This window comes from Tasmannia lanceolata, unplaced genomic scaffold (assembly GCF_043159265.1).
Source record: "Tasmannia lanceolata isolate RefF3 unplaced genomic scaffold, GAP_Taslan_0.1 ptg000054l, whole genome shotgun sequence".
In the NCBI taxonomy this organism is placed as follows: domain Eukaryota; kingdom Viridiplantae; phylum Streptophyta; class Magnoliopsida; order Canellales; family Winteraceae; genus Tasmannia; species Tasmannia lanceolata.
This window is the reverse complement of record NW_027518731.1, coordinates 3,558,435-3,574,428: the sequence shown is the minus strand read 5'-3', so window position 1 is coordinate 3,574,428 and position 15,994 is coordinate 3,558,435. Positions and strand designations below refer to the sequence as shown.

At 42.0% G+C, this 15,994-nt stretch overlaps 1 long non-coding RNA gene across 3 annotated transcripts; it reads right to left on the bottom strand.

The window, feature by feature from the left end:
- Positions 1-5,736: 5,736 nt before the first annotated feature.
- On the bottom strand, positions 5,737-14,700 carry LOC143864724 (uncharacterized). 3 transcript variants are annotated; one of them, XR_013241345.1, is made up of 7 exons: positions 14,313-14,700; positions 13,969-14,007; positions 8,475-8,636; positions 8,289-8,354; positions 7,931-8,203; positions 7,658-7,731; positions 5,737-7,569 (listed from the first exon to the last, which is right to left on the bottom strand). It is a non-coding gene; the product is annotated as an uncharacterized LOC143864724 (long non-coding RNA). The 3 variants fall into 3 exon arrangements; XR_013241344.1 differs by having other exon boundaries at positions 5,737-7,573; positions 7,931-8,354; XR_013241343.1 differs by having other exon boundaries at positions 7,931-8,354.
- Positions 14,701-15,994: the final 1,294 nt, after the last annotated feature.

Genomic DNA, 15,994 nt, shown 5'->3' with positions numbered 1-15,994 from the left:
GGTGTGGGCAGGAACCTTGGCAGTTTGCTCATGGGTTGTAAGAGGACTTGCTTGTACATCTGACGCACACAGCAGGAAATCATACTACAACTCGTAGGCGTGCCCTAAGGGAGCTTTGGGTGCGGACTGCGAGCTATCCACAGGGATGCTCCAGTTTCTTTGGTTGAGGATGGGGGCCAAAGGCAGTGCATGTTGGGTTGGGTTCCCACATGTATTACTCGTACGGACCGGTGCAGGGGGCTATCTATACTGTTTGCCCCTTCTGCACCACGGTACATCTTGTGGGCAGGCCAATCTCTGGGTCTTCCATGAGTTCGTGCCGGGGCGACCTTGGTTGCCCTCGCGAGGTGTACACCTTGCGGATCAGTCCATGGGGCATCTTGCTCCTTGGATGACCAAGCCCTTGCGCTTGGTGGATTGGTGCGTGGCTTCTTCATGCCTCGTACTCGATGGACGTTGCATTGGGCTCCAAGGCCTTATGTTCGATGTACTCGTGATGTAGGCTGATCATGAGTGTGGGTATCTAGAAGCGCATGTCAAGATCTGAGCCAAGTAGCCTGTTGAATAGCTTAGAGTCTATGTGCACATATGAAGCATCGATGGGTGTTAGCGTGTTGGGCCTTTAAAGCTTTGCACGATTGAAGGCTTGTCCTAGCATTCATGCATATTGGGGCGCCGCACGGGTTATTCCGCTGCTCAAACATTTGGCCCGTGACAGTTGGTATCAGAGCGAAATGTCCAAGCTATGAATTCAGACTGTACTTTGAGAGTTGGTATCAAATGGTATCAAGTGGCAGATCAGAGCAGATTGTGAATGCAAGAGTTTGTCAAGGATCTATGACACAGTTGGTGTCTGTGCTGGCATAGTTGCAGCAAGTTGCAAGTGTTTGCGGCTATGATTAGTGCATCTCTAGTGCATGTTGCTTTGCACAAAGGAACGAAAAATGCTTTCAGTTGTGGCAGAGTTGGAAAGAGCTTGAAGGTTCGCACACCAAGTTGCAAGTGGTAAGTCACAGATGTCTTTGAATCTAACACTTTGAAAGTCCATTAGTCAGCCGAAGAAGAGCTGAAATTGCGTGGGTGTGTTCCTTTCTGTGAACTCTCTCCTATTCTACTTGAGTCGCGCAATAGAGGCGCGATGGCCTGGAAAGATTCGTAACATCAGTGTTTGGTTAAGCATTGCTCAATGGATTTGTTCGAAGCTTGATATAGTGTCAGAGCAGCAACCGTCAGCGAACATGTTGGCATCTTTCAGTAACCCACCGATGTGTTAGATCGGAAGTGGAAGTTGGGGAGTTGTGAATGCTCCGTTGCAGTGTTGGCTAAACATTGATGTGTTTGCATATGACCTCAAGGGCTCGCTATGACAAAGGGTTGGCTAGCTGGCATAAGCCTTCCCCTACCAGATGAGGTGTTGAACGTATCGCCACCAAAGCGCTCACCGAAGTGAATTTGCTTGCTCAGTGTGATGGTATAACCAGTTTGATGAACTAGCAGTATGCTCTCAGGGTGAAGAGGAAGCACCGATGAACCTGGGTCAAGGTAGCACCCGCGAGAAGGGTGTCCATACTGGGGGCCAGCAGGGTGAAGGTGTTTGTGACCTCGACGAACTAGTAGACATACTAAGGGTGAAGAGCTGGTCAATGACTGAAGTACTTGGATGACAGTTCACAATCACAATCGAGCATGCCTGATGCTTATATCAGAAAGCCTTGGAACGGACGCCAAGGCTGCTTTGATCGACAATGGGTTTGCTATGCTGATATGGGACAGCGTGGTGAGCTCAAATGACATAAGGGCAGACTGTGTTGGTAAGGGACGACATGGCATGTTTGTGTGTTTCTTGCTGTTTTAGAATCTCTGTGTTTGTCGAAACTGAAAGGACAGCTCAATCTGAATGATGAAAGATTTGGGTGGTTAGCAGTGTGAGTACTAGCCGCGAGTGCTCAAGGAGACCATTTGTGGCATACGGGTTGATTGTTCAAATCAAGTACTATGGCGTTGAACCAAAGCAAGCAAGACTAAGCGTCGCAGTTGGGGATGTGGTTGGTTCCCCATATGATCATGCACCTGGAAGGGTAGCAGGTGCGTTGTGCTGATTGATCCCAACAGGGGATTCTTGGCCTCAGGAGGAGGCGGGACTGATGTGGTGGTCCCTTTGCTTGGGAGTGCTTGTGGACTCCGTGGTTGGTTTGCACTTTGCTGGTGGCAAGTGCTGCACTTGGCCGAAAGTGAGGCAGGTGCTGTGCCAGAAGTGGTGGCACATTCAGGGAGAGACGAAGGGGTGCAAGTTGGCCGTTTCGGAAGACCACTCCAAAGGAAGCTCGGGTGCAGCTAAGGAGGAACTTGAGAGTTGCTTGAGGGAAGGATTCAAGTTTGGTGGCTTTGCCCTTATGGAGTTTGGTGGAGTGCTTAGAATCATCATCACCGGTTGTAGGTTAGCCAAAACCTTCCGTGCCGAAAGTGATGGCACGCTATCCGGTTGTAGGTTATCAAAAACTTCCGCAGCGTTTGTAGCCACTGTCAGAAAACCTTCGCCTAGTTTGATGGAGTCAGAGAAAACCATCGTTGTTGAAGATAACTCCAGCAGAGCTATAAAGCAGTAGTTGGCAGCACTTGAGGCAGTGTGGTATGTAGTAGAAGCCAGAATGCGCTGATTGTCGAAGTACCAGTGGCCGTTGTTTTCGAGATTGAGAAGTCATTGCTATTGTGGAACTGAGCTTCACAGAGCGCTTAGTGTCGACGAGGGCGTCGACGTTATCAGGTGGGGGAGTGTCACGGAAAAGCAGTTCAGGATATTAAAATCCAAACATACCTTGTCTCGTTGCGTCTTAAAAAGTCGTCATTTACAGTACATTTGGTTGCCACTGGTGGTTGAGAGGGTTGGTTGGCCAAACTCTATAGGGAGAGTTGGCCACGTGACCTGTTGACTCCTCCCCCGTTAGGCCCAGCAGGTGTGGGCAGGAACTTTGGCGGTTTGCTCATGGGTTCCAAGAGGACTTGTTGGTGCATCTGACACACACAACAGTAAATCATACTACAACTCGTAGGCGTGCCCTAAGGGAGCTTTGGGTGCGAACTGCGAGCTATCCACAGGGATGCTCCAGTTTCTTTGGTCGAGGATGGGGGCCAAAGATAGTGCATGTTGGGTTGGGTTCCCACATGCATTGCGCGTACGGACCGGTGCAGGGGGCTATCTATACTGTTTGCCCTTATGCACCGCGGTACATCTTGTGGGCAGGCCAATTTTTGGGTTTTCCATGAGTTCGTGTCGGGGCGACCTTGGTTGCCCCCGTGAGGTGTACACCTTGCGGATCAGTCCATGGGGCATCTTGCTCCTTGGATGACCAAGCCCCTTGTGCTTGGTGGATTGGTGCTTGGCATCGTCATGCCTTGTACTCGATGGACGTTGCATTGGGCTCCAAGGCCTTATGTTCGATGTACTCGTGATGCAGGCTGATCATAAGTGTGGGTATCTAGAAGCGCATGTCAAGATCTGAGCCAAGTAGCCCGTTGAACAGCTTAGAGTTTGTGTGCACATTCGAAGCATCAAGGGGCGTTAGCGTGTAGGGCCTTTAAAGCCTTGCACGATTGAAGGCTTGCCCTAGCATTCGTGCATGTTGGGGCACCGCACGGGTTATTCCGCTGCTCAAACATTTGGCCCGTGACACATGAGTATGCTCCTTAGTCCCTACCCATTGATGAGAGTTTGAATCCCCCTGGGCTGGGCTTACCTGATGCTTGTGGTTTACGGGTGATGGTGTGCATCAAAAAGAAAATAAAAGAAATTGACTAATTATTTGTCAAATTCGTGTCTAACTCAGAAAATTCCGTTGCAATTAAAAAGTGAGAATTTTTAATTAATCAGAAGAGCTTTTTAAAGATAAAAAAAATTGAGATATTTTAAAAAATTGAGATATTTATCACTATTAAATAATATAAACTACCCATGGTAATCACAATAACTCAATAAGAAAACCAGAAACTACTTACAATCTATTTACATGTTAATTATTTTACCAAATCCTACTTAAGCGTTGGCTAATTTTTCAAAACAGCCTACTAAAACGTAATGAGCCCGACTATGCTGGGATCAATCCTAGTGATAAATTTTTGGGTCCAACAAAAGAGCATCTATCTAGTCAAGACCATTGATTATGTGGACCATCTTGAGATGACTCACATAGTTATGATCCGATGGCAAACAAAAAACCCATGAATAAGATATGCAAAATTCATTGGTTTATGCCCTGTCGGTTTTAGATTTTTGAGTCCAAAACTGATTATTGAACTCAAAATTTTGAATCCAATAATCAGTTTTGGAGTCAGATGCATGGCCTTAGCTTTCTTGGAAAGACCCTAAAACAAGGCGTGATGGATCAAGGGTCTAGGATCATCCGATCTATATGGGTTCAAAAGGCATTGTAATGGACTTTGTTTGTGCTCACCAGTCAGATCAACGGGTTTGATCACACTACAACACAATGCAAGCAGAAAAATGGGTGTTAGGAAAGAGCCCATTTCTACCATTTTTCTACCAAAACCAACCCACTTTTTTTTAATCTTTTAAAGGATGGATCTAAAAGATAGCTTTGTAATGTAGAAGTTGATCAACAGGTTAATATCATCTGGTTTGACAGAATAAGCGCATCTGTTATTTTCTCACCTGCTTATTGTGTTTCTTGTCAGGTAAAAGGAGGAAGAGGTATAGGAGTTTGGTTGCATTTGGAGGAACATGTTATCATACACCAACTCTCAACGCTCAGGGGTGGGGTTTTTTCCCTTGGGTTTGTTTGTTTGGGAACAGACAAAGAGAGACAGACGTTAGCACGCAATGTGGAGCCAATGATAACCTACCCTCATCGTTTTTCTTATATTTTCATTTTTTTTTCCCAAGATATGAGAGAGAGAGAGAGAGAGAGAGAGAGAGTTGATTTGCCCTCAAAAGCAAAACCCAGTTTTTGCAAGCACACTCCGGTTATGATAAGTGTTGTATTAATAATGACGATGACTGCAAAGAACACCTCCCGTGCTTCTTTCTTGGTAAGGTTCAGTCTTACACAGCCAAAACCTTTTTGGCAGAAAGGAGTGCCATCCATCAGCTGGGTCTCTTGTATCTCTATCCCCACAAGTATAGCACCACTGCCCATTCTGCTGAAATAAATGCACAAAATACTCTGGATTGCATGGGCATGTGGACCCCGAGACGGTTCGATGGATCCAAAGGAGATCTGGGCACCACAGCTGAATCCCAACTGTTTCTATTGGATCATATCCAATGGCCCGAAAATATTTTGGATGGAGCGTGGGTGCCATTGTATGAAAATACTCTACATATTTTTGTTAATTTATTTATATCTATTCATATTCATCATGGGTATTTTTGTTACATTTAAAAGCCCTACTCAAACTACACACACACAAAACAAAAAAAAATACATTTCATTTTCCTGCAATTCATTTCAATGAAAATCTCTCCATCTCTGAGTTTCTTCCCTCTTCCATTGCACAATTGTATGCCCTAACATGTAAGACATAAGTAAAATCTAAGACGCTCTGATCGATGGATGGTCTGATTCGACATCTATAGTAGTGACCCAAACTTGGAAAGTGGGATAAAAAAAAGGCATTATGAAAAGCAACTGACCAATAAGGGATCCGAACCGATAGTAACCAAGACATGAGGTGGATCCAATCCATTAAGCATATTGATGATCAGGCCGCTGCTAAAAGGACTGAATATGAACACATTTTCTAGCCTTGAGCAAGTTTAGAGTCGATTATTACACTGTTGGTCAAATAGAGAGTTTTTTTTTTTTTTTTTTTGAAAATTGACAATTTATTGAATATTAGTTGGGACAAGTTGTCCCCTCCATATTACAAAATAGGGATCATTGATCCAGAAACATACCCTCAAGTGTTTACAAAGAACTAACAACTACCATTTCTGCCCTCAGAACTCCTGATTTAGCTAGTCCATCCACCTCCTCATTTGCCGATCTCTTTCGATGCTCAATCCTAGGGTTCAACAACCTTATAAGATCGAGCGTTTCCGCTATTAGATCTTGTAGTCACAAGGGACCCTTTGAGGTACCCGATGCCCAAGCCATCGCATTTGTCGAGTCTCCCTCAACTATTAATGGTCGTTGGTTCTTCTCATATGCCCATCGCAATCCGAAAAGAAGAGCCCTGATTTCAGCCTCATTCGAATCACATATCCCAATTGAGCCTTGGAATGACATTATAGTAGTTTGTTTGTCATCTCTAATCAGACCCCAGTGCCTGCCTTCCCCGGGTTACCAATAGAGCTTCAATCAAAGTTGAGCTTGAACCACCCACATGGTGGGGCCATCCATTTCAGCTTAGGTTGGTTCGGATCGTTCTATCCCAAATGATTGACCACCAATTCCTTACCAAATCCTCCACCCTGTAGGGGATTTTCTTCTTTATCTTTGCCTCCGAAATAAGTTCGACCTCGATGTCAGTCGCCAACCGTCCAGGTGTCCTGCTTTGATCTTCAAAGATACGTTTGTTCCTTTCCTTCCATATATTCCAGACAATAGCGTAAGGGAAAGTGAACCATAGTAACTTACCAGTTTTCCCAAAAGGCGCGTTTGGCCAGTTAATCATAAGTGAATTAATAGAGCTCGGGCAAACCCAGGTCATTCCAAAAGCTCCAATTGCGCTCAACCATAATTGATAAGAGAAGGGACAATGCAGCATCAGATGATCCAATGTCTTCATTCTGATGACAAAGGACACACATACTTGCGAGGCTGAAATGCCTCATTTTTAGCCTATCGCAAGTATCGATTTTTCTATGCACCAACGTCCACCCAAAAGCTACTACTCTTGGAGGAGCAAGGGATTTCCAAATGCGCCTCTTATCTGACTTCTGACCTATATTTAGTGTCGCAAAAAAGGACTTGGCCTTGAATTCACCATTCTGTTATGGTGACCATATCCGCTCATCGTCTTTGAAATTAGAACAATATACCGAATGTAATTGTGCTAGAAGTTGTTGAAGGTCCTGAATTTCCATGTCCTTAAGATCTCTTCGTAATCGAATGTCCCAGAACCCTTTTCCCATCTGCCCCTCTCATACCAGGTAGTCCGCCACCGTTGCTTCAGGTCTTACTGCAATTCGGAATAACCTCGGGTACTCCACAGAGAGCACTGCTTTGCCACACCAAAGGTCCAGCCATAATCTTACTTTCGTACCTTTCCCCACCTTATATCGTATCTTTTGATCAAATTCTTCCTTGACCGAGCAAATGGATTTCTAAGAACTCGATCCCTTCCCGCTTACTGGTTTCTTAATGCTCCAATCCCCCCATTCCAACCCATATTTGGAACCGGCCACACAGTGCCAGAGAGCCATCTTTCCATTTCCATACCGCCATAGCAATTTTCCCGGTAAAGACTTCTTGTGCATCCTTAGGTTCCCAATTCCCCCTCCATCCTTCTTTAATTTGGTTACCCTCTCCCAATCCATTAGGTGTCTTAATTTTCTAGATTGTCCGTTCCCATCCCATAGGAAATCCCTCTATAGCTTTTCAATTCTCAGAGCTACCTTAACCAAAATTTTCAAATAGAGAGTTAGGAATTGGTGAGACAAAAGAATTGGTATAGTATTTATACTTTCTGAGGAAGTTACCATTTTCCAGAATGTGTCGAATGATAATGACAATGGGGGTGAAGCGGCCCGTCTATAAGAACCAAACAGGCGAGCTACATTCCAAGGCAACGCAACATACCTCATGAGTTACTAAAGGTGCCATCAGAAAATTAAGTGTGAAATAAAAAAAAGGAAAATCTGAAGAAAATGATAAATGAATTGCAATATATTAATGCAGAAGATTATTTAAACACTGACAGAATAAAGATACTTATGAAACAAGATAGCTTTATAAAAAGAAAAAAAAATTACTTGAGGGGAATGGGATCCAACCCTTCACATCTGGCATTGTTTTAATAGCACTATAGCAGGACATGTTGTAACATGTATGTGAGCAATGTGGTCCCAAATCAATAACTCATTCAGATCCTCTCTCACATTGTAGTATGGAAACAAGAGTAGAGAACGCCAGTCAACAACATGAACAATCAGTTTCTGGGACTTGAGAACCGACCACCTCAAGCGTCAGTAATGAGTTGCTTCGAAAAGATCAAGAGATAGAACAAATAACCATTTAAAACCCATCTGCACACAAGAAATCCCATCATAGTTTTAAGTCCTTAACAATAGACTCTGAAACTTGCATGCATGAGTAAAGGCCCAGGTTTACCAATTTTCTCTCTTCCATCTCAGGTTCCTCAGCCCATGACAAAAATGTTACAACATCTTTCCCCATCTACATAGCCAAATAGAGAGAGGAATATGAGCCTCATAATCTTTGTTTGAGTGATAATTAAAGTGAAGAAACACAAGATTGTAAAGTTCTTGACTGAAAGATTAAAGATTGGAAGAATACCTGGGATTCAGTTGCAGGAGTACCATCTTCATACTCAATGGACAGCCAATAAGCATTTTAGGCATAGCTATTGCACCACCCAAGGTTTTAAATTTCGGTTTCGGTTTTGATCGTCATAGAAATGGAAACCTTCCGGTTTCCTTGGAAATTTCGGTAGAAATCCTGTAAAAACATATGGAAACATATGAAGATGAAAGATTTCTTCTTTTTTTTTTTGGAAGAGAAGGAGATGATAGAATTTAAAGACAAAACTTCTATAAATGCTAGAATAAGTGCAAATACAAACTTCGAAACCATAACATTAGCAAGACAACTATCCATAATGGTCTTAAAACATTGATCACCTAGTGACATGCACTGTCACACATGTCTGATAATTTAATACTAGAAAATTTCACATGTAATTCATATAAATAATTATACGTAATATATAAACAACAATTCACATGCAATTTATATAAATATAATAATTATGTAAGAGATATTGATATAGTATACCACTATTACACTTATCCTTTGGGTTTATGAGTTTCAGTCATTTCGGTTTTGGTTTTGGTTTCGGTGGGGGTGAAAATGAAAATATTTTGGTCATTTTGTGTCAGTTTCAGTCGAAATTTCAAACCATGGCACCACCTGGGATGTAGGGATTGTAGTGCAACCCTTATTGAATCTAAGATATCAAGTCCAAGGATAGTCAAGGAGGTTTATTAACGTTTAAAGGGTACTACATAAAGCAAAAGGCATCAAGCTTCTCTTGTGGGATGCACGTCCCAAAATCCTGATTCATGAAACTAGCAGTACTAATAACAAGCTTTTATGCGGAGCCGCCTAGAAAGACAAGGCAATACATTCAATTTGTGATTAAGACACAAGACTAATCAGCAAACCGAAAGCTTAACAAAGTGAGGTTTGCATCTTTGGTCTTTTCGAATCAATTGCAAAACATCTGTCTTCTGATCAACAACAAGGCCAATTGGAAGTCTAGATTTTGCGGAACAGAGAAAGAATTGAAAATTTATTATTTTTATTTTTTGATTGGTAGAAAATTTATTAGAAAAAACAGAAACTGAATACTAAAAACTCTTATATACAAAGCTGGTTATGAGTAGAGATATAACAACCATGACATGATCTGGGCCTCAGCCATCTCAATCAGGGGAGGACACCATAACAGCTCTGGCAAACCCATCAGATACAAAAACCTGGGACAAGATATCCCACTCCATGTATGCAGCAGCTAACATTCCAAGACTTAAACCACAACAGATTACATCGTTAAAGCGCTAGAAAATATAACATCCTTCTTTTCTAACCCTTCTTTCGCTAGCTTGTCAGCAATGGCATTAGCAATCTGTTTCATGAGATTGAAATCTGGCCACACCGCCCTACAAAGATCACAAATCTCCGTGATTATGTTGGACAGCTTCCGAGGTCCACGGGTCTTACCTGCAGCCCACCCCAAGGCATTTGAAGAGTCACCTTCAATGATTAATGGTCAAGAAAGAAGAGCTTTGAGACTGCAAAGAAGAGCTTTCACCTCCACCTCATTAGAATCGCAAATCCCTGCTGGACCTGAAAAGGATTGTATGGTGTTCCCTTTATTGTCCTGAAAGATTCTGTTGATTCCTGCCTTTCTGGATTTACCAAGCAAGCTACATCAAAGTTGAGCTTAACCCAACCCGGGGGATGGGGTAGCCAACTAGGAGCAGCCACGCACTTCATCCCTTTCTCAAAGATGATTGTTTTCCAGTTGTGCAAGATGTCACCCATACTGTACCATGATAGTAGCTTATGTTGTCTTAACCACGTCACTATGTGCACCTTGATTTCCAAGATGATCCCTTCCCATCCACTTAGCTTTATCTTAAAAGATGCAATCATTTCTTTCTCTCTAAATTTGTCATGTAATTGCATAGAGGAGAAGCGGCCAAAGTGCACTCCCCACCTCGCCAAAAGGGCCACCACTTCAATTTAGGATGGTTCTCTTTAGGATGTTCTCTTTATTGATCTCATGGGGACCCAATCCATGGTGAAACTTTTAGAAATACGTTCCAAATTTGATTCGCAAAGGGGCAATGCAATAATAAATGATCTGGTGACTCTTCCTCTAGCAGCAAAGCACACACTAGCTTGCCAAATGGAACTTTCTTTTCTTAAGATGATCGCACATGTTGATTCTTCTTTCTGTCACCGTCCATGTGAACGCTGCCACTCTGGGGCGCCACTGATCTCCAAAATGCAATTGAAAAGGGACCTGGATTTATCCCTACACGTCAACTTGTAGAAAAAAGAGGAAACAGATTAAAAACCGTGACCTGGATTTATCCCTACTCGTTGACATGTAGAAAAAAAGAGCGAACAAAGAAACAACAGTCAGGACCAGGGGAGCATACTCTATGGTCAGATATGAAAGGGGAGCATTAATGTGAGGCTAAGCGCTCAAGAAGGGAGGAAAGCTGCAAATCTCACTGTCTTTAAGGTTCCTTCTAAGTCTGACTACGCATACCACCTCCCCCACCCCATCCTACGCCCCCTCTCCCCCTCTCCTCCTCTATTGTCACAAACTCTCGTCCCTCTATTGGTTGCTAGGGGGGGAACAAGCTCGGGAGAGGATGGCATAAAACAGAATCACCTAACCATAGATCTACCCAAAACCAAGTCCCTAGCCCTACCCACACTAAACCTGACCGGGGGTTCATACAACGGTCTTGACATGCAATTGCCTTCCATGATCCCGAACCTTTGCATGAACTAGGGCTCCTACTCTCCCAATCCCTCCATCATCTCCTGTATTTATCCCCAGTGATTTGATGCCATGGTGTTTCTGTTTCTTCCCCGAATCCCCAAAGTCATTTGCAACCTTTCTTCCTTAATCTGATCTTTCCGAGCCCAATTCCAGTGTATCCCTTTGACCTGCACACCTTTTTCCAGCACATGACATGTTTAACTTTGCTAGAGTGCTCCTTTCCTTCCCACAGAAAATCCTTGTGCATCTTCTTAATTATTTTTGCCACCTTTACTGGGATTTTACAGCGGGACAAGTAATATACGGGCATATTGTCCAAGACCGCTTTTACGAGCACTATTCTACACCCAAAGGATATGTATTTCCTTTTCCATGTTGCCAATGTTCTTTCAATGCTCTCAATTATTGGGTCCCAAAGAGTTGCTTTAGGAATTTCATAACCCAATGGGAGGATAACGTAGATTATCGGAAATTCCTCTTTCATGCACTCAAGAGAAGAGAGGCGTGGGGGGCCACCTCATCCAGTTGCATGTTAATCCCGACAAGAAGATTTTTGACATAGTTAATTTTCAAACCCGACGCCATTTTGAGCCTTCTGAAGATTCTTTTGAGATTTGTAGAATATTGCGGGTCTTCATGAATGGTGAATATCGGTGCATCGTTTGCAAACTATAAATGTGATATTGCTTCGGTGTTATTGGTAGGCTCCCATCCCCGGGAGGTTTCTCGTTCAATCTACAACCCGACCAACGAACATTTTCTAGCAACTTGCAACTGTAAAGAACTGGGTTGACCCTGACTCCACCCCTCAACTTGCAACTGTAACTTCCACCACTAAAATTTTCTAGCAAAGCTTTTTTTAGAATATTTAGAATCATTTAAACATTCATGAAGGAGTAAAAGGTAGGGGTGGCCAACCGGTTTGGTTCTCGGTTCTCGGTTCATTTTTTTTCGGTTCTCGGTTCTCGGTTCCATGAACCGTAAGAACCGAACCGAACCGTACTACACAGTAGGACCGAACCGAACATAATCGGTTCGGTCCGGTTCGGTTCTTCGGTTCTAATGGGTAATTATTAATTATTAATTATAATTTATAAAAACTTTTAATTAAAGTTATAATATAAGTTACTTTCTTATTATAAGAATAGTATTAACTATTACTTATTAATATTATAAGTAATTTATATTATTAAGTATATGTATAATAGAAATATAAAAATATTATATATATATATATATATATATATATATATATATATATATTCAAAGTTCAGTTCTTCGGTTCCGGAACCGAACCGAGAACATTAGACCCGGAACCGAACCGAAATTTTTCGGTTCTTCATCAATGGAACCGAACCGGACCAAAAATATTTTTTTACAGTTCGGTTCCGGTTCGGTTCTTCGGTTCTGGTTCGGTTCTGGCCACCCCTAGTAAAAGGTACAAAGTATGTAAAGAAATGGTACAAAGCAATTTCCACATTTTAGCCCTCAAGTCTAGATATTTAGGATCATTTAATTTGGTATTATTTTCATGCTATGGCATCTCCTTAAAGACCGGATGCTTAAATACCAGATGAAAGGTACAGATCATACTAATAATAACACGTGAGTGAGGCTGCCATGTGCCTAATTGGCCATAACAAAAATAAACAAAGATAAAATAGAAAAGAAGGGCAGAGAAACCATGACTCTCATAAAACAAGTTTTCTTTGCTGTAAAATTTTCTTTTTCTCCATTGTAATACAACTACTTCAATCCAAACACAAAGGTAGTTACACATCAACTATCCATTTTCCCCACTTACAATACACATCATCACTAACTAACTGTGTTGGGTCCACCTCATAAAGTAGGCCCCACCCCTCTCACTCCTCACTCAAAAACAGAGTCGTGAGAGTGGGTTTGAAGTGTGAAACAAAAGAAAAAAAAGGGATAGGAGAAAGAGAGATAAGAAAAAAAGGGGTCTTCTCTTGTGCCATCTAGGCTTTTGCTTTGAAGCAAAAATCCTAAAGAGGGTTTGTAAACCTAATCTATTGAAAATTGAAGTCTTTGCTTGGGCAAGAAGGAAGAGGGAAAAAGGAGTCAAAACCTAGGGTTTTGGAGTGGTTCTTGGAAGAGAAGAAGAAGATCTCTCACACACATGGTTTTTTGAAGTGGGAAAACATTCTCTTGGAAGGGGTTTGTGAGGTAACCCGTATTTCCTCTAAGATTTTTATTGTTTCCCTTCTATTCTTGTTGTATACCTCAAGTTTTTGGGAAACTTGAGAAGAAAGAATTTGTATTTCTCTTTCCTTAGTGGATTTCTTTTAGAGTTTGTCCCGTGGGTTTTCCCTTCACATCGAAGGGTTTTCCACGTTAAATCTTGTGTTCTTGATTTGCGTGGTGGATTGCTTTCTGTGCTTTGTAGTTTCTTGTTCTTGGCTATTTTCTTGATTCACAGAGAGAAGGGGGAAAGTGTATCCGCCGCGGTATATCCGTGTTTCCCCCAAACACTAACACCTACTACCCTAAACATATAAGCCATAACTAACACCCATAACTCTAAAACACATACCTACAACTATGTACTAACTAACCCCATATACACCACTACTAACATGTAGATATCAGAGGTCCGATCAGTGTGCCTCACATAAGTTGACTTCTTAGTACCATTTCACAGGCAATAACCAGAAAGCAGAGGAGAAAAACAAAAGGTAAATAAAACCAAAGATTAGATAATATAAACTAAAGATGAAAACAACCAACCTTGTCTTCCCAGCACCTCACCCTCTGCATCACGTCATTCTGGGCAGCACAACAACACAGTTTCAAATCCAAAATCAATAAAACCATCTAGGAATAAAAAAAAATGCAGGCGATAGACAGATGAAAATTGCATGCACACGATATCAACCCTAACGCCAAATCTTATTAAAAACTATACAGCTAATCAGGCAATTTTAAATAAAAATAATCCTGACCTAATAAATCAAATTCATAAATCTAAGATCCAAAATCACACACATAAACACATAGGGGGAAAAGAGAAGAAGAGGTGAGGAAGTAAGACCAAAAAAAAAAAATTTAAAAAACGGGGGCGGAAAACAAACCAAAATCAATCGATCCTCTTGAATAGGAAACTTTCCTCCGCCTCCTTGCCTAAAACCCCAAATGTAAGGTAATAGATATTTGTTAGAACGTGCGCGCGCATTCTTGTTGGCCTCGGCGTAAGCCCTTTTGATGCCACGTGGCATTCTGAAATATGCCAACATTCTTTGCATTTGCAGGATGGTAAAAGGCAAGTAAGTGCCTTCATCGGTTTCTAAGAGTAGAGAGGGGAGAAAAGCCTTGGGGCGTTTCTTATTCAAGCAAAAGTGTACAAGCATACCTGGTACATTCACAGTCCACATGGCTAGCCGTATTCTTTCTATCTCTATCTAACAACTGAAAACTCTTTGATTTTGATAGCCGACGATATTGCCGCAAGTGACCAACCGAGTAAAGATTTATGTTTATAACGCGAGGAAAGTGATTGTGTGCTCGAGCCCATATACCTATATGGGCTCGAGTACACAAAACTCATGTGGGCCCACAAATTCATTTGAAAGGCTCTTACAAAGATAGCGTGTGTACCAAAAATCAGCTCCATAGGATCATTCTAACCCATCCAAAAGTGGAGGTTAAAATCGACAAACACTGCTTGTCCATGAATCTGCCCATTTTTTCCTCCACTTTTGGAAGGATTAGGATGATCCAATAGACTTGATTTTTGGTACACACCCTAATTATGATGGGGCCTTGCAGATGAATGGTTTGGATCACCACAAAAAATGTGGGACCCATGTGTTTGTGCAATCGAGAGCATATAAGCTTATATGTGCTCGAGCGCACAATCAGTTTCCTCTTATAACATTTGGTATCAATGCCTAAGGTTGCAGGGATTTAAAATCAAAGAAATCATTGGAAATACATGGTTTCATGAGAAATACAAGTTATCGGGCAGTCATGGCAAAAGGAATTTTCCACCCTCAACCGGATATTTTTTCGATGATGATCGGTTGATTCCTTCATGATGTCCATTAATCAAGGGACCACCCGGTAAAGTCTAAAGATGATCTGATGGTTAGAGAAGGAGATATTTAAGGTGGAAGTTGTGAAGAAACATGGAAATTGAGGTATTTTTGGAAAATGTTGGAAAAAGGCATGTCACCCGTGACTGGGCTATTTTTGGGTCATCGTCCATATATATGTTTTGAATCGTTAGGCGACTATAGTGGATCACCCCGTAATGTTTGAATTTGATCCAACGGTCAGTAGTCATCTGTTTTCAAACTGCTGGTCGACTTGCCTTGGCTGGTTTTCGGCCAGCAGACCTCCGGTGACCTTTTTGGCTGGTTCCCGAGTCCTCTCGATCGATCATCCCTTTTGGTCCCCTTCTACATCATTCCCTCACATCCTTCAGCCCTTCTATTCCTCCAATTCTACTATAATCATGCCCTCACTACAGAACCTCTCCGACTTTTCTCACAAATTACAATTCACCGTCACTACGAATATTCCTAATATCTCACAATTATTACAAAATATCCGTAATCAATACAAGAAAAATACTAATTAATTACCCCTACTCTATCAAAAAGGCCCTAGAAGCTTTGATCGGGGACTTGGTCTACATCAGAATGGCGATCCGATTTCAAAGAGTTCGGTGAACCTTAATGAGCTTCTTCAAAAGACTTCAGTTCCATAATACAAATTTCGTCATTTGTTGTTGCTGCAAATGTCGCATCTACAA